The 10484-nt window shown below is 41.7% G+C and overlaps 1 protein-coding gene across 1 annotated transcript in view; it reads right to left on the bottom strand.

Moving 5' to 3' along the window:
• Positions 1–10484, bottom strand: part of LHFPL3 (LHFPL tetraspan subfamily member 3) — a 477483-nt gene that overhangs the window by 205702 nt on the left and 261297 nt on the right. The gene's annotated exons all lie outside the window — the stretch shown is intronic.

Genomic DNA, 10484 nt, shown 5'->3' with positions numbered 1-10484 from the left:
AACAGTCTCACACAATTCACAGTGCTCACCATAGCACATACCCTCCCCAATGTCCATCACCCAGCCACCCCATCCCTCCCACCCCCCCCACTCCAGCAACCCTCAGTTTGTTTCCTGAGATTAAGAATTCCTCATCCCTTTTGAAAACTAGTTTTATAACAGCAGTCTGGGCCAAGAAATTCATAGCCAGTAAATTAGTGATTAAGTATTAAAATTCATTTCTATGAATAGTGCTGCTTTTAAGAAACCTGAAATTTAACATGCATTCCTTTTATAGGACCAGCAGAATAATTGCTATGTGTGCGATATGTCTATGGCTGAGATGGCTAAATGTCTATGAAGGACTCGTGTTTCTCTTCCATGATGCAGAGGTATTACAGGGAAGTGGCTTCCCAACTGGGGACTACATTTCCCAGGGACCCTTGTGTCTAGGTCAAGCCAGGAGACTAGTTCTCACCAATGGAAGTGATGTGTGACACTTTCAGGGCAAGGTGACTCAGTAAGGAGTGTGTGCTCTTTACCTTTTCTGAGAAGATTCTGAGACTTAAGGGCAGCGGTCAGCAAAATACAGGCGCTGGGCCAAATTTAGCCTGCCATTTGTTTTTATAAATAAAGTTTTATTGGAATGCAGTCATGCTTGGCTGTCTGTAGCTGCTTTCTGCGGTACAACTCCAGAGTGGAGGAACTGCAAGTGACCATGTGGCCTACAAAGCCTAAAATATTTACTATCTGCCTTTTTACAGAAAAAGTTTACCAATTCTTGCCATAGGGGATATTGGAGACAGATTATGGAGGGAGTCTGGGTTCTTGATGAGGATCCTTCAGGGGATTCTGTGATAATAAATATAAACTTATCTTTTTAATACACCACTGATAATAATATGACACCATTATAATACACCAGCTCTTTTAGTTTTCTGGCTATTCCCTTTCACCATCAAATACGTAGTTTCCTAAATTTACTCTCCTCCACCCGGAAAATTTTGGCATATGCTCAAACTCTCCTTGGTTTACCCATGATAGTAAGGCTGCTGGCAGGGCATCTGACTATATGACTATGTATGACTATAGCTCTGCATGTTGTATATGAGTTCTCCAGCCAGATGGGGTAGTCATGTTTCCTTTGTAATCAGCAGCATGGCTCTATGCTCAGTGAGGGATGAGTGAACCTTGGCTTCCCCTGCAGATGGGGAGTTCCATCCAGAACGGGTATAAGGTGTTCTTTAGTGAAATCCCTCCAGATAAAAGTTCAACTCTTCCTGGATGGGAATGTCAACACTGGCCACCCAAAGATGTTGAGAAAAAAGGAGAAAACCACACAGATTCTCTTTATGTGTTGGTTATCTGTTACTTCTGGTGTGTTTTCTCTCCCAGTGTAGGAGTTGGTCTTGTAGCATGCAGTTAAAATAATGCTTTAAAAATCCATAAAGCAGGGCACGTCGCTGGCTCAGTTGGTGGAGCATGTGGCTTTTGATCTTGGGATTGTGAGTTCAAGCCCCACACTGGGTGTAGAGAATGCTTAAAAAATAAAATCTTAAAAAAAAATCCATAAAGCATTTCAGACTGAAATTCATATGCACTATAAACAGTTTGACTATAAACTCAAGAGGTTGAACTAGAAAACCTTCAAGTTCTTGGGTTTGTGACCAAGTTTATTGTTTTATTTTTATTTATTTTTATTTTTTATTTTTTTAAGATTTTATTTATTTATTTGACAGAGAGAGAGATAGCAAGAACAGGAACACAAGCAGGGGAATGGGAGAGGGAGAAGCAGGCTTCCTGCTGAGCAGGGAGCCCGATGTGGGACTCGATCCCAGGACCCTGGGATCATGACCTGAGCCGAAGGCAGACGCTTAACGACTGAGCCACCCAGGCGCCCTTATTTTTATTTTTAAAGATTTTATTTATTTATTTGAGAGAGAGTGAGTGAGAAAGAGAGAGCAGAGCAGGGGCAGGGTTAGAAGGAGAGGAAGCAGACTCCCCGCTGAGCAGGAAGCCCGATGTGGTGCTCTATCCCAGGATCCTGGGATCATGTCCCAAGCCAAAGGCAGACGCTTAACCAACTGAGCCACCCAGATGCCCCATGGTTATTATTTTATTTTAAATACTAAAGTTAACATAGGAGGAATAGGCATTCAAATAAATAGTTTTTCAGTGTCAAGCATGGTTGGATTCGAGGAGAAAGGTTACATGAGGAATTGAGACCTAAATCATGGTGAAAGGGAAAGTATTTTTATTTATTATTGTTTTTCTTTTCTTAAATTTTAAGTAGGCTCCACAGCCAGTGTGGGGCTAGAACTCATGACCCAGAGATCTAGAGTCACTTGCTCCACTGACTGAGCCAGCCAGGCACCCCAAGGGAAAGTATTTTAAAATATATATGGGCATGACTTACTTGAGATAACTTTGAGAGAATCAGTTTAAAATGTCTACATAGCGTTTCTGGAAAATCATGCGTTTTGATTTAAAATTTTAAAAATTGATGACCTAATGGTAATCATACAGAGCTTTGCTTTTATTAAATTATTTTGATCCAATATTTGGGAAGATAGATGCCATCAATAGGAAGTACCCCAAACACTTCTTTTTTTCTTTGCAAGTTGGTTGAATATTCACTTGTTAATTTACTCATTTGTTTGTAACATTCATCCAACGAACATTCATTAAGTGCATATAAAGCATCCTCATTGCTTTGGGAGCTGAGTATTGCCTACCACATCCTGTGGGGCACATAGTTATAGAGAGAGTTAGCTCCAGAGCCAAGCTGCCTGAATTTGACTTTAGGTGCTTCCACTTACTAGCTGTGTACCTTGGGTAAGTCATTAAAGGTCATCATGCTCAGTGTTTTCATCTGCAAAATGGAAGTGAATAACAGTACCTACATCATTGGGTCTTTGAGGAGATTAAATGAGATAATTTATGAAAAATTCCTGGAGCAGTGAAGGCAAATAGCAAGTAATAATGTACTTCTGCTGTAATACTTACCTATAAGATGGTTCAATTTAAACATATCACCAGAACTGAAAATAAAATATCACAAGCTATGTCCTGATGCCAGTTATTAGTGTCTACATATTATGTGGAAAACACATTTTGGATTTGCCAAATACTTCTCCTTGTCTCTATCCCAACATGACGTAAAAATATCTTTGTCTCGTCTCACCAAGTAAACTAAGACAAAAGAGTTAGGACATAGGCATTTTCACTTCCTAATTTACTTGCTTATAGTTCAGAGAAGGGCAGTTCAGGTGGCCTGTTTTTTTCAATGGTGGTCTAAAATGGCTCAGCTCCGTTAGTCAGTAATAGGTCCATGCATGTGGTAACTATCTGGGGAAAAAACTCCAGGGAAGGGGGTACATGGATGAAATGGGTAGGACAGCCACTTTCCCACTACTCAGTCAGCAGAGCGACACTTCTAGAGGCCAAGATTTCCAGAGAGGGAGGGAGAATTCTCAAGCAGGCTCCCTGCAGAGCATGGAGCCTGATGTGGAGCTCCATCCCAGGACCCTGAGATCATGACCTGAGTTGAAATCAAGAGTTGGACACTCAACCGACTGAGCCACCCAGGCAGCCCCAGGGGCCAAGATTTCTGCGTATAGTTTACATCTACGTATCCATCCACCATTGCCACCTCATGGGGCCCTGAATTTCCTTTAACACCCTCTTAATTAAGCTCACTATGCTCTGAGTCCAGCAACTTCATGGACCATTACTGCACCATTCCTAAGCCTGCCTGATATCAGTGTTCACAGGACCTGGATATGGAGGCATCCATCTCTTTAAGAAAGTTAGTTGTACTACCAGCGGAGACGTGATGTCTCCCTGGCCCCACTGCCAATCAGCAGTAGCACCAGTTTTAAGATTTAAGCCCATCTGAGTTTACATTTGTAGGTAAGTGTGAAGATGTGTGGCATCTACATTTAAGGGGAATGCTCTAGTGCAATGAAAAGAAGACCAAACGCAGTGGTGTGCAATGGGATGTATGACCTTGTGAAAGCCATTTAACTTCTGTGTGTTATGCAAGATGAAATGAATACTGATGCCTAAAGGGCTGTTGTGAGGCCAAATGTGAAAGTTTTTGAAAAAGGAAAGAGCTATGGGCGCCTGGGTGGCTCAGTTGGTTAAGCGACTGCCTTCGGCTCAGGTCATGATCCTGGAGTCCCGGGATCGAGTCCCGCATCGGGCTCCCTGCTCGGCGGGGAGTCTGCTTCTCCCTCTGACCCTCCTCCCTCTCATTCTCTCTCTCTCTCAAATAAATAAACAACAGAAATTTATAAAAAAAAAAAAAAAAGAAAAAGGAAAGAGCTATGCAAATATGACTATTAATATAACCTTCAAGGCAAAGATGAAAGTCCTCAAGGATGATTTAATTGACATTGACTAGAGAGTAATCTATTTCTTTACGCCTCCGTATACAACAGAAGGTGACTAGGAAGTTCACACTGGGTGGTTTACATAGCAACTTTCTAACCACTCTGACATGCAAATCATGTACCTTCTGCTACATTTGCATCTAGTTGACAGAAAGAGACAACTTGGCATAGTACAAACAGCCAGCTCGCTATGACTAACGTTCTCCCCCACAATGACCAAGGGAAAAAAATCCACATGTTGTCCAAGCCACAACTGATTGGATCTCAGCCTGGGCAGAGCTGGGCTGGTTGTGCTGACAAAGCAGATGTTACCCTGATCATGTGCTATATATCAGGTTCAACTAAACAGAAAGTGTAGCTGTGAGAAACTCGAGCGCCAGAAAGGAATCAATTTGAAATATTGTGTAATAATTAGAAAGTGACAATGAGGCCCTTCTCTGGGGGCAGTGGGCCAGCCGAGCATACAGGGGACCACTTCTAACTAACCCTTTCTAATATTAGTGCTAGTTGGCTCAGAAATAGGGTGTATAGCTAAGCCAGACGAAAGCAAGGTAACTTTCTACAGTAGCAGCCTAGCATCTTCCTTAATGTTTTGAGTCTGAAGTTTTGAGAAGTCAATGTGAAGGCTTCCCATCAATTCAGTTGCTTATTTAGAATATTGCACTAAGGTACCCAGGTTGATGATTTCAATATTTGTGTTGAAAAGTAGTCCCTTTCATCTGTTTCAAGGCCTTATTACATCATTCCCTTAATCATGCTAAGAATTCCTCTACCACTGTGGATTTAGGTCACCAACAGCATCCAGGAAAAGCATGTGAGTATACTGTGTATTATCGAGCACTTCTGGAAGGCACCTAAAAGTTCATGACCTGCTGGAGTAGTCTGGAATTTCCTGGTGAGAAGGAAAGTGCACTGAATGGTTGACGGAAGGTGGTGGTCTGGATCCTGCCATATATTTTTTTAAAGATTTTATTTATTGATTTGAGAGAGAGAGAGAGTGTGAGAGAGAGCACAAGCAGTGGGGAGAGGGAGAAGCAGGCTCCCTGCTGAGTAGGGACCCCGACGTGGGGCTTGATCCCAGGACCCTGGGATCATGTGCTGAGATGAAGGCAGACGCCCAACTGACTGAGCCACCCAGCTGCCCCCTGAGTGCCATATTTAAGAGGCACCTCCTACCTTCCAGGCACTGGGAAAGGCAGTGGGGATCTGAGATGAAGGCTGCCATGGATGAACTGAGTCTGGGAGGCACGGACAGGTATAGAACCTGACATCTTCAATGTGATAGACATGAAAGCATCAGAGCAACCCAAGGGCTCTATAAGGAAGAAGATGATGAATTCTGCCTGTCCAGAGTTGTGTCCTGAAGGACAAGAGGGGTTTCATTAGATAGAGAAGAAGAAAGGGGGATTCCAGACATGAGCAAATGACATGTAAAGGCACACGGTGTGCTCGGGGGACCAGATGATATGGGTAGTGGGACCTCACTGAAGCCCAGATTTTCCACTGGTAAATTCTGATCTCACAAGCCTGTTTGAGAATCTAATAAGGTCATGTTTGTTATGATAGCTCCTTTTTTGCTTTTCTCAAGTAGGATTTGGGGATCACCTGTGTTAGATTCATCTGGGGGTACCTACCAAAAATTCAGATTCAGATGATTTTTTAATAAGTACTCCAGGTACTAAAGATGGAGAATCATTGATCCTGTCTATAGGGATTCTGAGCAATTCAATCTGATTTCACAGACTCACTGTGTAGTTAAAAGACTAGGTCAGCATGTTTTCAAAGTTGGACTAGAGTAAAAGAGAATACAGAAGGATGTATGTATGCATGTATTGGGAAAAGGTATTCCCTTCAGTCCTTCTTCTTGATCTACCTAGAAATGCACTTGATACTTAAAAGAAGTCAGAACTGAGAACTTGCAAGAATATATATAGATATATTTAATGGTACATAGAATGCTATATGTATAGTATTTGACCAAGTCAGCATTTAATACCAAGCACTTCTAACTGCAAGGCAGCAAGAAATTTGAAAGCTCTCCATAATTTTACTTGAAATCATGTATTATTTTCTTCCAATGAACACTTTATGATTTAATATTATGGCTCTCTTTCTCTCTCTCTCTCTCTTTTTTTTTTCTGCCAAAGACTTAGCATTGAAAACAACTGTGACTAGTATCTATAGGAAAATACTCGATTAAGTGGGCCCACATATCACTGTAATTGTTTTCTACTGGAAAGTTAGTAACCAAATAGAATGGGACATGATTCAACTGCCAAGCCTCAAGATTTACTATCATTAGAGCAGTTCAAGTTGAATGGGATTGTGGAAGCTTTCAAGACAATGGAGAAGAGAGAGTTTCAAGTCATGACCTCTGAGTTGGGGAAGGAGAAGTGTGTGGTAGGCCAGGAAGGAAGCTCCTGGAGAAGGAAGATGGCCGGCCGGAAGGGTGGGTAGGAATGAAAGGCAGAGAGAGAGAGAGAGAGAGAGCCAGTTGTATTGGAAAGGGTGTGGGGACTGGAACCAGACTTGTGTTCACATCCAGACACCTTCATGTATCTGGCAAGGTACTTAGCTCTAGAGGCTTCAAATTTCTTCAGTAAAATGGGGATATTACTATCTATGTTGCAGGGCTGCTAGGTGGATTCAATCTCTGTCGCTATTGGACACTAAGTAAGGTGATAACTCTTAAAACTAGATACTGGTGGGCGCCTGGGTGGCTCAGTTGGTTAAGCGACTGCCTTCGGCTCAGGTCGTGATCCTGGAGTCCCGGGATCGAGTCCCGCATCGGGCTCCCTGCTCAGCAGGGGGTCTGCTTCTCCCTCTGACCTCTCTCATGCTCTCTCTATCTCATTCTCTCTCTCAAATAAATAAATAAAATCTTTAAAAAAAAAAACAACAAACAGATACTGGTATATCCAACAGACACTTAAAAAAAAACAACCCTAGATTTTATTTTGAACCGTCAGAATGAATTTCAGCCAATGATTTGCTGCCGGAAGAGTCAAACTGAAACTTTGCTTGTCTAATGTCATCAGCAACACGTGCCTTAGAACAGTTGAAACTACTGAGAGGCAGGCTTACGAGAGCACACTTTCCGAAAGCAGTTTCTTGAGCAGCATTTAGTCTGCATTCTTCAAAGACAAGGTGATACAAAGAAGCTACTGGTTTTAGAAATACAGGGTTGGAAAGCAGGTTAGTGCTGAAATATTTTGATGCCTAAGAACCACCTGGAGAGGGATTCATAACACAAATTAGTATGCACATAAGATGGCTCAGCAGCTATTATCTTCTGTTGGATTATGCATGATTGAAAAAAGATAAACTGAAAGGGGGTGTGTGGAGAAATCGAATCAGCACAATCAGCCAAGCTCCTAGTCATAACCTTTAAAAAAAGGTAAATTGGAGGCCAGGGCTTTGTTTTCCAGCTAGGCAGGGACTTGTGGACAACCACAGTTTCAGGAAATGTAAATAACATGAGTTCCAAAAGGCAATGGTAGACACCCATGACCTTTCTTTAAAAGGACAGTAGAATGTGAAGAATGTTCACATGGGGAATGAGAATATCCATGCGATGACTTAAAAGGAAAATAAATTGCAAATTTAATTTGCAAGTGGCCTTACAATCAGCAGATATTTGGCCTGACAGGTCCACGGTCCCTCAGCTCATGGAGTTCTGGAGAAGTCTGGGGAGAATGCTGTGAGGACGGACAGCCCAGTAGCTTTGTGGTGCCTGGGTTGTGGATTGTCTCTGGGCAGGCCCTTCTCAGGCTGAGCGATGTCCAAAGGGCCACCCCTTTCAGGAAGCACGAAGAGGGAGGATGCCCATGCATGTCATCGCCAACTCAAGATATCAGCCTCTGCCAGGAGATCTTGTCACTAGGTTCCAGGCAGCAAGGAGAGAAATCGAGAAGCAGGTCTGTGAGCAGGGAGTCAGCAGGGTCATACCCCTGAAAGCAGCCCAAGGTTTGCTCAGACACCTATTTCTCAGCAAGACCCACTCCAGCTCATTTTACCTCCTCTATGGCTTACACCAGACCTCACCCGACTAATGGATTCAACTAGGCTAAGCTCGTGTGAATTCACTGTTACATTTAACAGTACTTAGTAATCATGCAAAAAATACGTTTCTTTTTTGGAATGGGCTTTTCACATATACTCCCTAATTCCCATTGCTTCTACTTTCTCCTGCAATCATATAAAACACATTTAGCCAATTCAGGGATGTTGGTGGGACTCAAATAAAAAAAAAAATAGCAGCAGTAATCTTGTTTATTTTATTTAGGTAGAGAAACTCAAATTATTTTTTTTAAACCAGATTGATTGTATAGAATTTTAAATCAAATGTCAAAATTCTGAAATCTGTGACCAGAGAAATAAAACCTCTCCAGTAAAAAAAACCTCTATGAGTCATTTTCTATTCTTTTGTTACTGCAGTAATTTTATTGAAAAAACAAAATGCAATGCTTTTCTGGAGACAAAAGCACAATCACTAGTTCTAACCTTTGTCAATGTAGCACAAAAGCAGACAGATTCCCACAAATGAAAAACTGAAAGTCATTGGTAACCAGGGAAACTCACAAAGAATGGTTGGGTGTCGCTGGAACTCTTTCAAAGAAAGGTAAGAAGGGGCAGGAGGAAGATAATACAACTATAGGTTAAATCCCACTGCAAGAAAAGATGTGCCCTGCCAAAGTATCTTGTAAATAACATCTCTATTTGCATTTTGCTGATTCCCTGTAACAAAATTCCCTGCTACAAACAATTCAACATAGGGAATACCTATTTTTGACCTTAGCTCATAGCAGCACTGTGTTTTATAATAAAACCCATTTAATGTCTCATTTTGTCTGTGGCCTTTCAGGTATCCCCAATTTTGCCCTCAAGGGCCTTTGTCCCAAAGTTCTATTTCCTGCCAAGATATTTATTTCCTGCTGTGGTTGCCAAGTTATCATTCCTGGATATAACATTGTCAATTGCACCTATTCATGAGGCACACCAAATATCTGCCCACACAATCATCTCTCGATTTTTCCTCATCAAACATATTCACAGGATGCCAGCCATGCACCAAGAGGAAAGAAAGAAGAAACAAGATATAGAACCCCAGGCCAAGGAATAGACGACCGCAGAGACAGAACAAACATATGGAATGAAAAAATAAAAGACACCCAACTGGAAATATAGCCAGAGAAAACATAAAAACTAAAATAAAAGACACCCAACTGGAAATATAGCCAGAGAAAACATAAAAACTACTTTGCCAAAGCTAGCTACACAGCGCTGTATGCATGCGTCAGAGAAACGGAGCCAGACGGGGGGAGAGGAACAAGGGTTATCATCACTCAGGGCTGACTCCCTGTATTAGCTGTCATGGGGAGACATACAAGGAGGAAGGGATGGAAGGAACCATAGGAAGCTCCTGAGGTAGGGAATGCATCCGGTGTGAATGCTCATACGTAGAAGAGAACAATTCGTATTTGGTGTAATGGAGTGAGTGAGTGAGTGAGTGTGTGTGTGTGTGTGTGTGTATGTGTGCACGTAAGGTTTGTTTAGCTTGTACATGGAGTATAAGTACATGATAAAAAGGGGCTGGTGGAGAGATACCATCAATAAAACAAGAAGGCAACCTACTGAATGGGAGAAGATATTTGCAAATGACATATCTGATAAGGGGTTAACAACTAAAATATATAAAGAACTGATACAACTCAACACCAAAAAGCAAATAATCCAGTTAAAAAAATGGGCAGAGGACTGAATAGACATTTTTCCAAAGAAGACATACAGATGGCTCACAGACATATGAAAAGATGCTCCACATTGCTAATCATCAGAGAAATGTAAATCAAAACCACAGTAAGATATCACCTCACACCAGTCAGAATGGCTAGGCTAAAGAAGACAAAATGCAAAAATATAAAGTGTGGGTGAGGGTGTAGAGAAAAAGGAACCCTCGTGCACTGTTGCTGGGAATGTAAATTGGTGCAGCTGCTGTGGAAAACAGTATGGAGGTTCCTAAAAAAATTAAAAATGGAAGTGCTTCACAATCCAGTAATTTCACTACTGGGTATTTACCCAAAGAAAATGAAAACACTAATTCAAAAAGAT

The sequence above is a fragment of the Leptonychotes weddellii genome, chromosome 12 (genome assembly GCF_054177405.1).
Source record: "Leptonychotes weddellii isolate Sample4059 chromosome 12, ASM5417740v2, whole genome shotgun sequence".
In the NCBI taxonomy this organism is placed as follows: domain Eukaryota; kingdom Metazoa; phylum Chordata; class Mammalia; order Carnivora; family Phocidae; genus Leptonychotes; species Leptonychotes weddellii.
The sequence above is the reverse complement of the archived record's forward strand: the minus strand, read 5'-3'. Positions and strand labels throughout refer to the sequence as shown.